The following is a 21479-nucleotide window of genomic DNA, read 5'->3' on the forward strand; positions in this document are numbered from 1 at the left end:
TTTTGGGTCTTCCAATATCAATAGTTTGATTGTTTCGCTCCTCTATCTTTCGAAAGGGAAAAAGTTCTCTAGTTGTTTCACCGATCCAAAAGAGAGTAAAACTCATTTTTATGCTACTCTTCGCATTTGCTGGAGTTAAATCAGCCATAGCTTACAATTAGTTCCCCACTCACACGTAATCTTATCTTATCATGTTGCCTCATTCTCTCAATGGGGTAGTTATAACTCTTTAAAGTACATACCAAGCATGCCTATGGCCTTATTGCCTCATTGTCTTGATGGGGTAGTTAGAAGTTAGAAAGCTGAGTGCATTGCACTCATATAAGTGGTTAGACCCCAGTTGAGTATTGACAACAATTTTTTTTTTTTTTTTTTTATTGAGGTAACTGAGGTTTATGAAGAAACAAAAATTGATGATAGAATTGAATGCTTTGGTGGTTTGTTATTGCATACAAGTTAGACATCCAATATTGCACCAGTTGATCCAGCAGGGCTTGTAGCCGTACGTGGTAGTTTGCCATGGGTTTGCTCTCTTTGTTTCACTCGCTCTCCGTCAATGGGTGTTAACATCTCTTGTGAGCACGTTATGGTTTTAGGTATTGATATCAAATCAGTCGTATCTATTTCGAATCAGTATTGGTGGCCAATACCTATCTGATATGTAGATTATAGATCTTTTTTTTTTTCATACCTAATTCGGATTGATACATATTGGTATTGTATTTGTGTGGGTTGTTTTCCGTCTCCTTTGGCATGAGACATGAAAGAAGAAAGACAAGAGTAAACAAAAGAGAGGGTCGAAGCTTTACTCCAAGGGACTCTCCAATGCCTAAATTAGTGTGGTTGCAATAGGTGTGAGTCCTAGGACCAAACAAGAGAAGAAAGGTTGGAGAGAGAGAGAGAGAGAGAGAGAGAGAGAGAGAGAGAGAGAGAGAGAGTATCCATATTACTTGAGGCATATTTCCTTATATATACTAATAGAAGGAAGTGATAGTAGGCATTTTGTGCTATGAGCAGTGCTTCCCGGGTGGCTATCAAAGGAATAATATCCTAACTGCCTGATTATGACATGACATTCTTCCCAATAAGAATGTGAATTTGAAACTGAGATCGTTTATCGAAATTAAACCGAGCCATTTACATCGAAATCAAAAAACCAATCAATCGTATCTATTTCGAGTCAGTATTGGTGGCCAATACCTATCTGATTTGTAGATTATGGATCTTTTTTTTTCTTTTTTTCACACCTAATTCGGATTGATACATATTGGTATTGTATTTGTTGTGGGTTGGTTTCCGTCTCCTTTGGCATGAGACATGAAAGAAGAAAGACAAGAGTAAACAAAAGAGAGGGACTCCAAAGGACTCTCCAATGCCTAAATTAGTGTGGTTGCAATAGGTGTGAGTCCTAGGACCAAACGAGAGAAGAAAGGTTGGAGAGAGAGAGAGAGAGAGATTATCCATCTTACTTGAGGCATATTTCCTTATATATACTGATAGAAGGAAGTGATAGTAGGCATTTTGTGCTATGAGCAGTGCTTCCCAGGTAGCTATCAAAGGAATAATATTCCAACTGCCTGATTATGACATTCTTCCCAATAAGGCTGTGAATTTGAAACTAAAATCATTTATCGAAACTAAACTGAGCCATTTACATCGAAATCGTAAAACCGTTTAATAAATGCTTTGGTTTTGGTTTCAAGTTTAAGACTGGTTAGTTAAACAAGTCAGTTCGATTTTAACCGTTTAACTCATCAGTTTCAAACCGAATTGACATCATGAAAACCGAACCGTTTACATCATCAAAACTGACCCGTTTAACCCCTATAGTGATTAAATAGAATAAGGGTTAAGGGCATTAAGATAGGGGCAGAATCGGTATATACATCATTGCCTCATGCTCTTTAACTTTAGAACACTAACAATAAGTTGTGTTCATTAGCAGTTTTCTTTGTATTTCACTTTCTCCATGTATATTTTCTTTTGCTTAGTTGTTTGGTTGTTTTGACAAAACATGATGGGTTTAATTTAGGGAAGAATTAAGGACCATAGAGGTTGTTCAACCATCTATTCAATAATTTACTCCTATTATGTAGTTATATAGTTAAATCTTTGCTTGTTCAATGCCTCATTTAATTTATTGAAGCGTTTATCAACAAAAGCAAAATTTAGTAAACATGCAAATAAACTAGCAAACCGATTGTCAACCATTTAGAAACCGTGTGGATTAAATCGTGATCAAATCCATTTAAAATTGTGAAACCAACACCATTTAAAAACCATGAAATGAAATTGAAATCGTTTATTAAACGATTCCAGTTTCAGAAAGTGCAACCGTTTAGTAAATGGTGCGTTTTGGTTTCAGTCAAATAAATGTAAATCAAACCGAATCGAACCACACAACACCGTATACACCGAAACCAAACCAATTAACACCCTTAGTTTGACTGGTTCGTAAACGGGATACTTAATTTCCATACTAGGACTTGGCTTAGGAGATTCTGAGACATCAGATGTATGCCCTCATTAGTATTCCTAGTACTCCCTCAAGTCTGGACTACCATTCATCTTAAAAGGGTGTCATCGGACGTGCAAAAAATTATTTACCACCTTACCTTGAAGATGTTGAACAAACTAGCCGTAGTTTTGTGCACAAGCATAGCAGAGCCTTCAGAAAGCTTACGTATTATCTGACCTCTGATCAAGCGAGATGGATCTCTCCTTATGCTTCGATTGCTCCAAGGACTTCAAGAATTAGACAGAGAAAAATGATATTATTGATAACTTTTGAAACCCGGAATATAATTGAAGAACGGTTCTAAATTACTGAATCCTAAAAACATAATTGACATATGGGTTTTGCTTCAGTTGTTGAATCCTTTAAACATTGCCATGGCCCCTCATGTCCTTTATATAGGACGAAAAGCAATTCTAATCTTAACACGTGGTTGAACCGAACTAGTAACAACCCGATAAAACCTGTTAAACCAACTCAACCAACGGTTGTTTTCAAACTTCAATTTGGCCCAATAATTAGCAGACCAAAACGGGTTCATTCTGACCAAATCAACTCATTGATCAACACCCCTATTGGAGGCCCATCACCTTGTCTATGAGAGAGCCAATGTTTGAGGAAGTGGAACAAGCAACGGATTGGACTCTTTTGATTAGGCTAGAATCGGCCAAGATTTGAGGAATCCTAGGGCCCGTTTGATAACGTTTCAAGAAACGCATTTCTGCCGTTTCTGTTTCCAGAAACAGCAGAAATGGAGTAAAAAGCGTTTGATAAAACTGTTTTGTTTCACTTATTTTCAGAAATAGAAATAGAAATTTTTACTTATTTATGGTTCAAGAAACGACCCAGGCGAAACAAGTTCAACTTGTTTCGCCGTTTCTGGAAACGACTTGTGGTCATTCTTTCACTGGTTACTATCGACTTATAAAAACATGACTTATCAAACACCTTCAATTCCGTTTCTGTTTCTAGAAACGAAAATTTATGTTTCTGCCGTTTCTTGAAACAGAAACGACAGTTACGTTATCAAACGGGCCCCTAGAAATTGCCAATTTTTTGAATCGAGAATCAAGCATCATTAGGAATTGGGAATCAAATTCAGCCGATTCCAATCCAATTCAATCGGTCGAATTCAAAAATAGACAGCATCAAAGAGGGATAAGGAGTAACCTCAACCTAGCTAGCAAGATGAAGGCTTGAAGTTGAACCAAACTTAATGTATCCATATGACAGTTGTGAAGCAACCATTAGAGCTTCATCTTTGTAACATAGCTTATAATGAGTTTGGAGGACATATTTATCCCAGTTTTTTTATTTTTAAAATTGATATTTATTTATTTGTACCCTTGGTTCGTAATGATCCACCGATACAAGAGCGTTCTAAAATCGGCATAGCCTCCACCAATATCGATCTGATCCATGTGATTTTGTTGATCCAATGCTGATCCTTGGAACTGTGATCCTCACTGCTGGACATTTCCTATCAAGGACTCATAAGCCAACTAGGATGGCAGCCTAAGGGCAGCCGAGGTGGAATCCCAACTCAACGAAGGGCTGCATAGGAGGGGGGATTTTTTTCATTTATTATTATTATTAGAGAAAATTGAAACGCCACCCCTTGAACTTTTTGAAATACCAAAGACACCCCTATTAAGTGATGAGATATCTGTTAGTTATTGTTTAAAATGCCCAAAACACCCCCACTCATGGTGACTTGACCATATTACCCTTGCCCCTTCTTCTAAACTGACTCACAAACTAATGCTTCACAAAACAGAGAAAAGAAAGACAGACCAGCAGTTATCGCCATCGCCATCCTTTGCTGAAACCCTAAACCTCGACTTGGGAGGATCGTACGGGTATTCTTGATAGGGACGAGCAGCATATGAGAGTATTTCTCCATCGCCATTGCCATCATCATCCCTTGTTGAAACCCTAAACCTCGACTTGGGAGGATCGTACAGGCATTCTTGATAGGGAAGAGCAACATATGAGAGTATTTCGCCTTCGCCATCGCCATCGCCATCTCAGATCTCTCTCTCTCTTTCTCTCTCTCTCTCTCTCTCTCTCTCTCTCTCTCTCTCTCTCTCTCTCTCTCTCATCACCATTGCCATCTCAAACCTCTCTCTGATATTTCGTCCCATCTCTGAGAGTGAGTTGATCTTCAATGGCTTCAGCTCTGAATTGATCTTCACCAAACACACTTTCGAACGAGTTCATCTCAGGTTTTGCTACCTTTTAAACCGTCGAAGAAGGAAGAAAGGAAGTTTATCCCAAAATTTTAAGAAGCCCTAGTTTCGCTCTTCCCTATTAGTCGACTCAACTGGCGTTGATTCATCTCAGGTTTACTGTCGTATAATTAATTCTACAATAGCTTGATTTATAGGATTTTTACTGCTCTATTTCTTTGTGTTGCCATCATTTAAGTTCTTTGTGTTGCTATCATTTAAATTCTTTGTGTTGCTATCATTTAAGTTCTTTGTGTTACAATAGAGATTTGATGTTTGTTTTATGGTTTTGTTTTTGGATTCTAAAATTTTGTTTGTGGATTGCCATTGCTAGTTTTGTTATCTCTCTAGGTAATTAGGTAGTTGGTTTACATTCTGAAACTATTTATTCCAGCAATTAAAATGCCTGGGAGAATTAAACATGGTTACAATTTTTCCTGGACAGTACTTAAATGCTGATTTTGAACTTCTTTTATACTTTTGGAGTGGTCTTGTTGCTCTATTATGCTTTCTGCAATTGATTACAAGGTTTGAATTATTTGATTAGCATCTAATTGGCCTTGCAAAAGAGCATTATTGTAGGTATAGGATGAGATGTACACTTGAGTGAAAATTACTTCTGTTACCTTTCACTTTTGATATTAATTAATAGAGTTGGTTTTATCTGAGTGTGAATGTTGGTTTTAGAAGCCATTTTTTGTTATTTTCAAAGGTTATGGATAAAGATTTTAAAGATCTTTCTTTTCTTTTTATATTGATTTGATTGATTGATATCTGTTTTGTGTTGTTTGAGAAACATGTATCACTGGTAGTTGTTGTTTTTTCATGTTTTATTTGTTGGTTGACATTTACAATCCAATCATTAGTATTGATGAGTACTAAGTATTGTTCCTGATCTTCTCTGTTTTCACATTTGATTTTCTCTAGCAATGACTGTTAAGTGTGCTATCCAATACCATTGGAGTTTGAAGACGGTAGTTAAAATTGTTGACGCAGACTTATACGAATACTTGAACATGGTGTATGACATCTACAATGAACTTATCGCTCATGTCCCTATGGGTCACAATGTAGTTTTCAAAGTGAAGCGTATACTACCAAATAATGAGATAAGGGAGGTAACAGATGATCCATCAGTGTATGAGCTATTAGGTTTACATAATTGTGATTTCATAAATATGTATGTGGATGATCTTGTTCACAGCAAGTCTGCAACCGATGAATTTATAGTCAACCGATTTTCTAGCAGTCTGGTTAATGATAGAGATGTTAAACCTGATGGTGAAACTGTTTGAAAATGTCAATAGCTTCTACAACAATATGGTGCTGGTCCTAGTCAGAATAGGGGGAAAATTGTTGTATGTAGGGTTCCTATTAGTGCTAATAGTAGTAGCAGTGGAAATAGAAGTGCTACTGCTTGTGCTATAGCTACTGCTAGGGAAGCTAAAGGTACCATGACTATTGCAAGGTGTAGGAGCACTGCTACTTCTAGTAGAAGAATTAGTAGTAGAAGTGAAGCTACTAGTAAGAGACTGAGAGGGTCTAATGAGGTTATTATGGCCGTTAGCAAAAGCAATATATGTTCAGATGACTCCATGGTTGAATTTGATGAAGATTGAAAAATGGGCAGCGAAGATGAGTGGGATGATGAAAGTAAAAGAGAAGATAGTCAGAATGACAGTGAAGCTACAGAGAATGATGGGTATGGGAAAATTGTTGAGGATTCTATTGATGATGACCTACCTGGATATGAATCTGAAGAGTGTTATAATAAATTTAGTGAACAGAATTATATGGGTGAAGGTGGCAAGGTGAAGATAGCTGAAGGTAATGTGTATGGAAATGTACATCATTTCAGGAAAGCTTTGAGAGAATATACTACAAGAGGGGTTTGATATTATCAGACTAAAAATTGAATAAGCTAGAGTTACAGTTATATGCAGAGCGCCAAATTGTTCATGGAGATTACATGTTTCACCAATATCAGATGGTGTCACCTATATGATAAATACAGATAATCCAGTGCATACATATATTAAGGCAACCAAGAACAAGTCTGCTACATCTAGATGGATAGCTATGAAACTTCTTCAACAGCTGAGGGTTGAACCAGAAATGAAAATAGAGACCATGGCTGATCATATGCAGAAAATATATTGTCTACAGTTTCACTACACTAAGCTGTACAGGGCATGCAAGATTACCCAAGAGATTAATGAAGGAAACCATTTGAAGTCGTATGTAAAATTACATGCTTATGCCAGGTTGGTACTTGAGAAGGATGTTGGGAGTATTTTTAAGCTCCAATTCAAGATCAGGAAACGTATGTCAAATAATCAAATTTTTAAAAGATTGTTTATCTATTTTGATCTTGCAAGAAGGGTTTTTTGAAAGGATGTAGATCATTCATTGGTCTTGATGGCTGCCACCTCAAGGGCAGACATAGAGGAGTTCTGTTGAGTGCAATATTTATTGATGGGAACCATGGTATTTTTCCTCTTGCATATGATGTAGTTAAAGTTGAGTGTAAGGACAGTTGGATGTGGTTTCTAGATATATTTTTCCTCTATTCGATGATAGTGATGATATATCACTCACATTCATGTTAGACAGACAGAAGATATATATATATATATATATATATATTCTTATATTTGTGTATACATATTTATTTTCATCTAATTTGTTTTCATTTATTTTCATGACAGTGATGATATGTCACTAAGATTTTCCTTATGTTTTGTGTAGGGATTATCAAATGTAATTTTCACAGTATTCCCTTATGCTCACCAAAGAATTTGCAGTAGACATCTATATCAAAACCTGAAGGCAAAGCATCCTGGTATACTATTGAGACTACATTTTTGGGCAGCCTCACAAGCTTCAATTGAACCTCAGTTTGAAAAGGAAATGAATAGTGTCAAAGAGATTAAGAATGAAGCATACTTGTATTTGATTGAAAACCCCTCGAGGTTGTGGTTAAGGCATGCCTTTGATGTAGGAGCAAGGAGTGACCATATCACAAACAATATGATTGAGCCATTTAATCACTGGGTGGGAGACTTAAGGAGATCAGCTAAGAGTGAAATTCATGAGTGGACTACATAGGAGATATGAGAAGGCATCCATGTGGGAGGGTAAGGATGTGTTTGATTGTATAAATCGTTGGAGTGTCTTTCTTGTGAAACACGGTTCTCTTTTTTTTTAACTGTTTGGTTGTTTTAGGAGTTGCTTCTACTTAAACATACTAATTCCTTTTAAACACCTACCTAAAGCTAAATGTTGTTAATATAAGAAATTAGGTAAATAACAAAACTCATTTTTGACACATAATTCTACCCCTCATATAAATAGTTTTTCTTAAGTGGTCATTCAGAAGAATTACAAAAATCAGGCAACCTTCTTCCTCTCATCAACGCTGAAGACTGCCCATGGCCAAACCTCAACACCAATGCTGAAGGCCAAACCTCCTTGCTCTCCCCATCACTGTTCTGATTTGGAGTTCCACTTTCTCCTTTTGAGTAGTGGATTCGACCTCTTCTTCGCCTACCTTGATTGGAACATTTGTGGTTTTTTTCATCTTCTCTTCTGAGTATTGGCTGCTTTATTGTTCAGATTTTCGTTTGTAGCTATCATGGACCTCCGTCGGGATCGCGATATGGCGCGTAGCGCGTGTACACACGCTAGGGTTCGACCCTTATGAGATGAGATAGTATCCACTGATCATCAAAATGCCAAGGGGGGATACACGTTATGGATAAAAGGGAGTCGCCACCTAGAAAGGGTCTAGAACCCATAAATGTCTTCCCCAATCAAGGGAGAGAGACTAATGATTTTGATGGATAAGGCTGGTTTGCACCAAGATTATGGACAACTGTCAAGTGATAGACTGGGAAGGTGTTAAGCACCCAGTCTGCTCGGCCCTAAGGCCGGTCTCTTTTTGTTTGACCAAAGTTTATTTGTACCCTACTAACTAGTCCTAAATCTAGGTCACTGAAAACCCTAAACTAGGTATCTAAGCACGACATGTGAAAACCCTAAGCCAAGTGTCTAAATGATGCTAGTTAGGTTATGATGAAAATAATGAAATGATTACGCTAATTAAAAATTAAAAACCCTAAATGATTTAATCAATGAATTATGAGTCTTAGATTAAGCTAATTAAATAAGCCTAAACCTAGGATTAGTTTAGCAACTTATGAAACCCTAAATTAAACTAATTCGATTAATTGAGCCTAACCTAGATGGATGATCAATGAATTTGTGAGATCCTAAATTGAATGAATTAAATGGTTAATCTCAATCCCTAGTAATTTGTGAAATAAATCATTGCAATCCTACTTAATCTAATTGGTAAAAAGATTTATAAATTAAATGAGATCTAATTGATTTATAAAAGTGAAATGGATTAATTACATTAAATGAATGCATTTTTACTAATCTACCTAATCTAGTATAGGAGGATTAAACTAAACCTAAGGTTTAATTAAATTAATTATGAAACCTAATTGGACTAATTATGTTTACCTTGAGCTAATCCTAAGATGAGTTAAACATTTTTCAAAACCCTAGTTAATCTAGTTAATTATCCTACATTAAATAACTAATTAGTTGATTGATTAAAATAAACAAACCACAAGAGGGAAAAAGATTGGTAATTACACAAGTTTAATAAATTGAATTGAATGAAGAAATCAAATACAGTGATTTAAAAAGCTGAATTAACAAACCACAATTAAATAAACAACAGTTGAAATGACTAATTACGTTAACTACATTACTTTAATCAATCTAGATTAGTACTATATTAATACGAGTGAGGGTTGGAGTGCAAAAGATAGGAGATAGTAGGAAAACCTAAATCCCCAATACGCATCTAATGTTATGAGCCAGTTTGAGGGGGGGCCAGCCACGCCCTTGCTAACATACGCCCTAGACTACGTTCCATACATTATTTAGAGGGAAATAAAATGAAATCATTTGATTTTAAATTTTAAAATTAGAGGAATCCCAAACCTAAGTTCTAGGACTAGATACATTACAGACCTGAAATCAAACCAAAATTGATAACAAAAAAATAAAATAAAAAAATAAAAGAGGGGAAGATTCCAGATAGAAAACATAAATGAAATAACAGGTTGTGGGCATTACAAATATGGACAATCTAATCAGCAAATTAAAGAAATAACAAAAAACAAGAAAATAAAATAAGAAGAAGAAGAAGAAGAAATGAGGAGAAAGGTGAGTTGCAGGTATGGTTAAGGAGAAAGAAAGGAAGGAGAAGGGAGTGGAGAGGGTTCGGCTATGGTAAAAGAGAAAAGAAGAGAAGAAGAAGAAAGCCATGCGGATGATAGGGAGAGGTGAGTTTGTGGAACCGGTGTGCAGCTAGAGCGCAGAACGCGTTGAATGATCGCAAGGGCAAGGGGAAGAGGATTTGTATTTGCAAGGGTGTGGGAGAGTAGATACTCGTATGCAGTTCTAGGACGAGAGCGTGGTCTAAGATGGAGAAAGGACTGGAGAATTTTATCAATGACTTTGGTTCTGATGTCATCAGGGAAAGAAGATAGGAAGGGATTAGACTTTTGCTGTGGTGGATTAGTGGTGGGGGTATAATGAGAGATAGAAGTGAGAGGAAGGATAAGAAGAAGAAAGGGTCGGCTGCTGTTGTTTAAGGGTTGCAGCAGCAGGAAGAAAAAAAGGAAAGGGAAAAGGAGAAGAGGAGATGGGAAAAGAGATTAGGGCTTGAAATCCTAATCTAAGGGTCCAAAAAAAAAAGTAATAAAAAGAAAACTAAATCAGATCAAACCTAGTAATGTAAATATATTAAACCACAAATACAATTGACTCATTAAACCAAGAAATAATAGTAATAGAAAACAAACCAAATTACAAAAGAAAAAAAAACCGGATTAGCAAAAATCAAGGGTTGGACCCAATGATCCAAATCAAACTATGTTGAACCCAATTAAAACAAAATAAACCCAATTGAACCGGAATCAACTAATTCACGTTTAATAAACCATGCTAAATCAAATTAAATCTAATTAAACTTAAATACACCTAATTGAATCGGAATAAACCAATTTATATCTAATAAATCACATTAAACCGAATTGAAACTAATTGAACCTAATTAAACCTAAACGAATCGATTAATAAATCAGAAGCTAATCTATTAATTAAACTAATTCTAAATCGCTATTGGGAGAAAAAAAGGAAAAATAAATAAATACCTTAAACCCGGCTTTAATCAAGAAACAAAGGGAGATAACCCTTGTGCTTCAAGTCCCAAATCGAACCGAACCGGACTAGATCTCCTGACTCAAGGAAGGATTAATGTATTAAACTTTTGGACTTGGAGAATATTTGATTTTAGAGGGAAGAAGTTAGCCAAAACCTTAATGGGGCCATCCTCTTTCAAACCGTTAGTCAGAATTTGACGTGCAATATGTCATTGGAAAGCTCAGTCCGAGCACTATCCAATGATGTAAGACATGATTGTGGTCTTTGTAATACCCTACTTCTTAAACCCGGTCTGATTACACGGTTGACCCGGTTTAACCATGCAGGACCCGAACTGGAGAGAGTTAAAGCGGGTTCCTTATGGACTATGATGGTAAGGGTGACCTTAAACACCGACTGGCCCGACAAGTCTGAGCCAGTGCCAGAAGAGACAGGTGTACCCAAGCCGTGTACATGCACCTATCATAAGGCCATGTACGGATAAAGCAGGTATGTAGCCGTATTTTAAAGCGCATACGTATATTACGTCTTATGCCAAGAGTGAGATTCGTGTCGAGGGCCGAATTCTGTCAAAATCCCACTTGTTGGCCAAGTTTTGGGCCTCAGGTGGGTGGACAGGTGGGCGCATCCACCCACCTGAGTGACCCACCCATGTGAATTACTTAGTTATTTAAGAAGTATATATATAGCATTTATGTTTTTCTTTTCTTTTCTCATTTATGACACTCGGACGTTGGTGAGAAGAGTAAAGAGGAGAGAGAAAAGAAAGGAAAGAAGAAGAGAAGAGAAGGAAGAGGAAGGAGAGAGGGATTTCAGCGGTGCCGACGCTTGATCTTCCCATTCCGACGCCGAAAGAGTGATCTCCAACACTAGATCTACGTTTAGAGGTGAGCACAAGCTGGGTTCCTTAAGCTTTCACCATACCCAAGTAAAAACCCTTGATTTGGGTAGGGTTTATTGAGATCTTGTAAATCCCCCTTGAAATGATGAATCTAAGGTTTAATAGATGATTTATGTGTTGATTTTGAAGGATTTGAAGAAGTATTTACAAGGTTGGAGAAGCATTGTGGATTTGGAGTGATTTTGGGGTTTTGAAGGTGTTCTTGAGCAAAGAAGGTAAGATGGCTTTCCATTCCTTAAATCTAACCTAGATCTAGGTTAGAACCATCTTATGAGACCTTGAATGAGTGAAGAATGGGTTTGAAAAAGCCCCATTTGAATCCCCAAAGGTTGGAAAAAGTTTAGGAAGAAACAGCAGTTTCTCGCCAAGACCGGTGGGCCATTTGGCCCGCCTGTGGGCACCCGCCTGAGAGGGCAAGGCCCTCGAGCCCAACCGACGGGCCCAACAGGCTGGCCGACCGGCGGGCCACCCTGCTCTTCGGTCTTAGCAGGGCCCTCAGGCCCAACCGATGGGTCAGACCGACGGGCCGACCGATGGGCCAACCTACCTGTCGGTCCAAACCGGTGGGTCTGACTAGTGGGTTAGACAGGTGGGCTGTCCGACCCACCCGAGAGGCTCCGAATGTGATTTTTACGTCTGATTGGACCCAAATCGGACGTGTGACCTTCTTTTAGGATTCTAAACATGATCTTGTCATTGGATCGTGTTAATCTTAATCCCAAAGTGGAGAAATACTAACCCCGCTCACTTATGTTAGGTTCACCAAAGCATACGCTTCTCGCACCGGATCTCACCCGTACCAAGCGTGAGTCCTTGTACACTACAGGTAAGTGGGGAGAGGACGTTTGGCCTTGTTTCAAGGCAATGTTTGGCATTCATTTAATTGTATCTAGTCTAGCCATGCCATCATGAAAATGCTATGTAGATTAGTCATCCTCACATTGTTATGCATGGGTGTTGTGTTTATTTTCTAAATGCCAAGTGATGATATGCTTATGTGATGAATGTTGACATCATTGTGCATGATGCATTATTAGAATAGATGTCGTAGTCGGCTTGGAAATGAGTGCAATGGTGGCCCGTGGTATGGGACGCAGTGGCACTATGCAATCGTACTACTGTCATATAGGAGCATGCGGTTTAGGATTATCACATTCCCGTGCTACGACCCTTCCCAACAGGGGTTAAGGTGTTGGGTTACCATTTGGGGGGAAGTAGTGGTCGCAGTTGTCAGGTCACTGTGGCGATTAGACGTTACGCCCGACTGGTCATTAGGATAGTCGGCAACCCCGGTGGTATATTCAAGAGAGCCAATCGTACTGCTTTTAAATTGCTGGAGTCAGCACCTTTAATTTTCAGTCATTTACTTTATGTTGAGAGCCGGTGGTCGGCATGTTTTTATTTTTTCGAGTACTCATGGTGGGCCTTCTCCGACAGCCCTATAGGCGTATCGCGGGATGGAGTTCGCGGCTTGTACCCGGAGTATACGCGCACTGTGGTTGTAGTAGCACTAAACTAAAGACTTAGTAATGTTGCTTAAGTGGATGTGATTAAAAATATATTGCATAGCATATAGTGCATATGGTTGTGATTTGTTGTGTGGACTGCAGTGTGGTCCATCTTTCCACTTACTGAGCTAGTGAGCTCATCCCACGTGTGCACCCCTTTTTAGATGATTTTGCAGGTCATCCATCTGAAAAGCACAGGTCGGGTCCCACAGTTGAGTTCCCTGAAGAGGACTGGTGGGTCCCTGAGGAGTTAGAGCACGACACTGATTGCTCGTACGAGAGTTGTGCTGCGGGATCGTAGTTCTGATACCGAGCTGAGCTCCACTTTTGATGTCGAACTAAGCTTTACCCTTTGATACCGAGCTGAGCTCTACCTCCAGATACCGAGCTGAGCCCTACTTCTTATACCGAGCTGAGCTGACTCTGATTTTTGATGATTCCTTTTGTGTACTTAATATGTGAATTATACTCTTATTGTGTAAATATCATGCCTTCGGGCCCACATGTATTTAACTATTGTATCACAATTCGGGTATCAAATATTTTGAGAATATTCACAGGTAAACCAAGTCTTCCGCTGAACTGATGAGCTTTTTCTTAGTTGTGTGTATGTTGTGGTGGAATACTGTATCAGATGATCCTGGCAGGTTTGGGTTAACCGGTGTTAACCCGGTCACTGGCCCGGTTCTATGTGAACGGGGTGTGACAGTCTTGACCGAGGACCTTTACAAAAATATGCATAAAATAGGGACCCGGATCATAAAATGAAAGAGAGAACCGGGCGCCGATTCGTATAGTTTTCACATCAAAGTGTAATGTCCGACCTGAGGGGACAAACAACAATAATCCACAACATCAAATTCTAATTTTTGAAAACATTTTCTCTTGAAATTTTATAGGAAAAAAAATGGTCATTTTCTACTCTAAGCTCAAAATTCTCCAAGTCTAAAATGTCCAACATGCAATTCTTCTTGTGTCATCATCACCGGGGGGGGTGACAAAATTAGGTGTCTACATCGTTCTTTTAATTTGACCATTACTTGGGGAATATCAACTACCAAGTACGATTGTAATCTCTCGGGTTCTATACTTTTGCCCATAATTTCTTTCTTTTGATCTGATAACTCTGGAATTTAGGGTTTTAACTACAAGATTTCGTTTTCTAGGGTTTCTGTGATGGGAATGGTTCTTGATCAATGAATATCTCCTCTATGTGTTTAATATATTAAGTTCATGGTTGAGTTTTGTTAAATGTATTTTGTTCTTGCCATAAAGGTTAATTTTTGTATCTCGTTACAGTTCCTACCTTTCGTTTAGTGTGATGACTTCCTACTAAATACATAATCTATTGGTTTATCTAAGAATTTGATAGGTGCATTGTTTCCAAGTTCCTCAGAGCAGTTTTTAAGGCATTTCTAAACCCAAATTTTGCTTTTTCGTTTCTGTTTATTTATATGTGTTTATATATTTGACTTAAAGAATTTATTTATCTAATTCAAGTATGAGAACTTCTTCCAACTTGAGGCCCTAGTTTTCCTATCTTTAGCTCCACTTTAGAAGGTTTTGTGAAAATTTTATGTGAGAGCAAATTGATGGGTTTCACCATCTCAATCTACCACATCAACACTTCTCTCCATCTCTATCATGGGACGACGGCTACTGACCCCCCACTTCTTCCCATCTCTATCTATTCTGTAATTGATCTTGTATTGTATCCATCTAAATTATGGTTGATGGTTTGTTAAATTGAGGGTTTGGTATGTTAAATCTCCTAATTAAAAAATCTGTCTGCAAATAAAAGAGAGAATTAAAGTATTTTTTGCAAGGTACAATACATAAAATTACTTGGAAGTGCTAAGACTATAAGAGGTGCTTCAGAAGGTGTCACCAATCTGTGTTCCTCGCAATCGAGCACTCGCACCCATAGTCATGGAATCTAGAACTCTTGCACAGGACAGCTGAGACACATTGGTGGATGTATCAAGATTCAAGACCATTTGAACAGAGTTCCTGGGTGAAAAATGAGAGTTCAAATTCCGTTATACCAGTCCCACATTGAACAGACTTGGCAGTTAGGCCACATATTCTACCATGAGAGGTATAGAAGAATTTCAACTTTGGGTCTTCAATTACATATCTGAATTCTACTTCTCCAGTTGCATCATAAGTGTAACATGAATAGTAGTTTTATTAGTTGGCTTCCCAAATAAGTATATTAGCTATGGCATTGGCACGTATTTTGCACACGTTCATATCTTTTAGGCAGCCATTTCACTTTTTTACCGTTTCTTTAGAAACAGTTCGACCATGTTTGATTAACATATTAAGTAACCAAACAGTTTTTAATAACTAAATCTATAAAATCATCCTCAGAGATTTAGGCTAACTAAATAGTTTTCAAGAAGAAATACATAACAGAATTATGGGTAACCAAACAGTTTCCAAAATAACTCAAAAAAAAAAAAATCAACAGAACTACTCCCTACGGAATCAATGCCAAATGAGAAATATAACTCCAACGAATTATACAACCAAACACATCCTAAAGTAACACCAAGGGTTATGGTGAAGTTGAACAAGGTTCAGCAAGAAGCAAATGCATAGCAGGTGTCAATCGATAGGTGAAGGTTAATTTGAGGTCTTAAATAAATTTGGAAACATATTTGTGGTTAATCTGAAAGATTATAAATGTGATTGTAGAATTTAAAAAACCACTGGTATACCTTATCTCCATATTACAGCTTCTATATCATACACAAGGGGAGAGTTGGTCAACTATTGTGATCCATTTTTTACTATTAGAAAATACATGGATACATACAAAGAGATGATCAGACACCAACAATCCCCCGCTAAAGTTGCGAACCTGGGCCCCAGGAAACTCAAACCTGTGACCTACTCCGATACCACTTGTTGGGCCTTAAGTGTACGGTCGCTGCCAATCCCCCAAAAGACGCCTTGAGAGAGAATGTGCTCACTTATTACTTATAGCATCCCCCTTTGTAACCGAACACTCATGGATCGAGTCGAGATCTGGGCAGAGACTTTGGGCCTTCTCTATACAGTCGATATAGCCACCAACAGGATGTACTAGTAAAAAGAAAAGTATGAAGATAAATGCAACTTACTTTCTCTATTTAATTGAAACTTGTTTAATAAGTATCTCATACTTATTTTATGTTATGTAGAAGAAATAAAAAGGAGAGAATCAAAATGAGATCAGAACATCGCAACAAATGAATAAATCATAGACATCTATGGCAGACACAGTTGGGTATTTACATGACAAGGTACTGACCAAGTAAAAGACCAATCGAGTAAAGAGTACAGCAAGGGAGCGGGGGAAGAAATGAAGCACAAGCAATCTGAATGTTTTAATTAAGAACAAGAGAACAATGATGTGTTAATTAAGCTTTTATGAGTTTAAGACAGTTGAATGGTTCCTTATGGTTTTGGATGTGTTATGGATTTGATTTTTAGAACTATTTCTATTTCATACTAAACATGGTTATATGGAATATGTTATGAACAGGTATTCATGGATATGTTTTGGATGTTTCCTTATGGTTCTGGTTGTGATGAAATATGTTAGTTTTAGGTGTGTAATGTTACAGGTATTTAACTAAGATGTTATCCATTTACTGTCAGATATGGGATGTCATTTTGGTATTATTTATAGGTATATATTGATGTCATGTTATAACCAAAATGTTGCTCGTTTAGGGTCAGAATTGGGTTGAAATGTGTTAGTTTCAAAAACTTACAATGATGGCCCCCTCTCCATCAAAATGCTGCCTGTTCAATTTTAGATTTATGGTTAAAGCTGACCAATAACTTAATAACAAGAACAGAGAAGAAACGATTTCATTAAGTTCAAACAAGTACAGACTCGACACAACTTCACTATTAAACATTGTAAGATTATTTTTTAACACTAAACAGACCACCATAAGCACACAAGTTACAATCTTCATCGTTTCATATGCTTTCTCTAGATGCTTAATTCTTTTCTTCAAGGCACGAATCTCTTCTTTCATTTGTTAATCTTGGATTCTTTCACCAACAATTGTTTGTGAATTAGTTGTCTAAGATAAAAGTCTTGATGCAGCTACAGGATCACATCATGATTAGAATCGACATCCTTTTGGTGCTTCTGGGCAGCAGTAGTACAACATGTTTGGATTATCTCTGGACTCAGAAATTCACACCAACGCCCTTTTGGGTTCGGGACAGTTGCATCTTACGTTCATAAACCTTAACCCACTTTGGTTGTTGTCATTAACACTCATGGTAGACATCAGTTATCTACAAATTAAACATGGTAAAAGTGAATTACAAATATGCCAAAAATTTTAATGAGTTGCTAAAAAATAAGGGATATTGATTTGAACAAAACCCAACAAAATAAGAGAAATCAAGGACTCAAATGGCTGGTTTGTTTATGGAATCATGTAATCTCATAAATTGAAGCTAGTTGGACTCATTACAAGGTAAGGAGTCCAATTTCAGTGACTTGGGCTAATATTAAGTAGTAGAACTAGATGTTCTAGCATTGCTTTTCTAATGCATTCAACTTGCAAAAAATGGGAAAAATGGCAACTTTAAATCCTTAACAAAAAAAAAAAAAAAAAACAAAAAAAACCTGAGCGTTCTTAGATTTTTTTTTTTTTTTGGTATTTTCACTACTATCAACTACAAAATTAATTTGTGATTTCTTACTTGAAGGATTAAAAGCACTCTGGATCAAGTCAAACCTGATCAATACAGCCCAACCCCTGATTCTGCTGGGGCTGGCATTTAACGACCTTGACTTGTGATTAAGATGGGAATTACTATTGAAAAATCCATAAGAGAACTAAATCAACTTTAATATCCCAGATGTGCATGCTGTAGAGTAGTTTTATAATGCAAGGATTTGTGATATTCTCCATATTTGTTTCATTTACTACCATCTTTCCACAGAGGCGTTTTAATTTTATCAAAATAGAACCCCAATAATGAGAGAATAAAACCCCAAAACCCAATAGTTAGATAATAGAATCCCAAAACCACAAATTAATTTTGTTTAATCAAGTCTAAGATTACATGGTTACAGAAACAAACCAAAAATTTGAATAGAGATATGAACTATGTAAGATGAAAGACAAACCCTAAAATAAAGCTCTTACTTTCCAAGATGGAAGAAAAACCCTAACTTACAACCATTGAAGGAAATACCTTCGCCGGACAAGATGAGTAGTCATGATCCTTCACTGGAGGGGAGGGGTGCACACGATCTCATGCCAGAGGCTGGAGAAGTGGATAGTTACAGGTTTTGGCAATGGCGATGGCTGTAGCACAAGCTCCCTTCTCTGTTTTGTGAACCAGCCAGATGTTTATGAGTTTAGAAGGAGGGGCAAGGGTAAGATGGTCAACTCACCATGAGTGTGGGTGTTTTGGGTGTTTTAAACAATAATTAATAGATATTCCATCACTTAATAGGAATGGCTAATGGTAGGGATGGATTTGATATTTTTTAAATCATCAAAGGGTGTCTTTGGTATTTCAAAAAGTATAAGGTGTGGCATTGCAATTTTCTCTTATTATTATTATTATTATTATTTATTTATTTTTCTTTTTCTTTTTGGGTGGGGATGGAGACTTCAACTCAAGATATACGATGATGATAGTTGCTTCAAGCAACACCTTAACAAACTGAGCTAGCAGTGGTTGGCATAAGATTATACCATCTTATGATTAATTATGGTCAAGTAATTTTTATAATTGATCAAGTATAGCGTATTTGATTATAAGAGGAATTTAGATCCATTGCACGTATGTTCACTTGGATGTACTGTGAGGATCCATCACCTTTACTTTATGCTTCCATATATACCCCTCTTCACCCTTTTAACGACAGGAATTGGAATAGGTGTTGGATCCTCAAATGTACCTCTAGGTGAACATACGTGCGGATGATCCAAACTCATTATAAGAGGCTATTCACAATTTATTCAATTGTTGTAGACCCCAAAAAAGATTCATTAGGCACCATTGCTCTTATTGCAATTGGTTTCACAATTGGTGCCAAAATCTTGGCAATCAGGCCCTTCTCAAGTGGCTCTATGAACCCTTCTCTCTTCTTTGACCTTGCAATCACTACTGGAAACTTCACTGACAACTAGATCTATTAGGTTGGCCCCCTCATTGGTGGAAGGTCTCACTAGACTCATTTATGTTACGTACTCGACCTGAGGACCTAGTGTAGTGTCTGGATGACTCACTTTGGTCGATGATGTTTTCTTTAGCCAACTGTCTTAACCCCCTACTCAACCCTTTCTATTTGTTCTTCCTTATCTTGGCAAGTAAATAAAAGAGATATGCAAGCTAGATATTTTGGTTCTTCGAGGGAACTAGCCTCCAATAAACTAATCCAAAGTTTGATAAATAATTTGTATGCCTTCATTACAAACTCAATACCACTAAATAACAGTGTAATACCCTACTTCTTAAACCCGGTCTGATTACACGGTTGACCCGGTTTAACTATGCAGGACCCGAATCGGAGAGGGTTAAGGCGGGTTCTTTATGGACCATGATGGTAAGGGTGACTTTGAACACAGGCTGGCCAGACAAGTCCGAGCCAGTGCCAGAGGAGACGGGTGTACCCAAGCCGTGTACATGCACATATCATAAGACCATATATGGATAAAGCAGGTATGTAGCCGTATCTTAAAGCGCATACGTATATTATATCTTATGCCGAGAGTGAAATTCGTGCCGAGAGACGAATTCCATCAAAATCCCACTTGTTGGCCAATTTTCGGCCCTCAGGTGGGCGGTCACAGGTGGGCACATCTGCCCACCTGAGTGACCCTCCCATGAAGTTACAAGATGTCTTAAAAGGTATAAATAACTATCATTATATTTTTCCTTTTTCTCATTTATGACACTCGGACGTTTGGTGAGAAGAGTAAAGAGGAGAGAGAAAAGAAGGGAAATAAGAGGAAAAGAGAAGGAAGAGGAAGAAGAGATGGATTTCAGCGGCGCCGAGGTTTGATCTTCCCATTCTGACGCCGGAAGAGTGATCCCCAACACGAGATCTACGATTAGAGGTGAGCAAAGGCTATGTTTCTTAAACTTTCACCAAACCCAAGTAAAACCCTTGATTTGGGTAGAGTTCCTTGAGATCTTGTAAATCCTCCTTGAAATGACAAATCTAAGGTTTGATAGATGGTCTATGTGTTGATTTTGAAGGATTTGAAGAAGTGTTTACAAGGTTAGAGAAGCATTGGTGATTTCTTGAGCTAAGAAGTGATTTTTGGGGTTTTGAAAGAGTTCTTGAGCAAAGAAGGTAAGATGATTTTTCAATCCTTAAATCTAACTTAGATCTAGGTTAGAATCATCTTATGAGACCTTGAATGTGTGGAAAATGGGTTTGGAAAAGCCCCATTTGATTTTCCCAAAGGTTGGGGAAGGTTTTAGGGAAAATGACGTTTTTCCGCCGAGACCGGTGGGCCAAACGGCCAGCTTGAGGGCACCCGCCTGAGAGGGCAGGCCCTCGGCTAGGACCGGTGGGCCGACTGGTGGGCCGACCCACCCACCTGAGAAGATAGGTGGGCCGTGACAGGTGGGTTGTTCGACCCATCCGAGAGGCTCCCAACGTGATTTTTACGTCCGAATGGACCCAAAACGAACGTGCGACCTTCTTTTATAATTCTAAACATGATTTTGTCATCAAATCTTGTTAGTTTTGACCCAAAGTGGTGAAATGCTAATCCCGTTCACTTATGATAGGTTCACCAAAACTTACGCTTCTCGCACCGGATCTCACCCGTACCGGGCGTGAGTCTTTGTACATAAAAAGTAAGTGCGGAGAGGACGTTTGGCATTATGTTAAGGCTTGTTTGGAATTCATTTAATTGTATCTAGACTAGTCATGTCATCATGCGAATTATGTGTAACTTAGCCATCCTCATATTGTTATGACTTGTGTGTTGTGTTTATTTTCTTAATGTCAAATGATGATGTGAATATGTGATGAATGATGACATCATTGTGCATAATGCATTAGTAGACTAGATGCCATAGTCGGCTTGGAAACG

Source organism: Macadamia integrifolia, chromosome 4 (genome assembly GCF_013358625.1).
Source record: "Macadamia integrifolia cultivar HAES 741 chromosome 4, SCU_Mint_v3, whole genome shotgun sequence".
Taxonomy (NCBI): domain Eukaryota; kingdom Viridiplantae; phylum Streptophyta; class Magnoliopsida; order Proteales; family Proteaceae; genus Macadamia; species Macadamia integrifolia.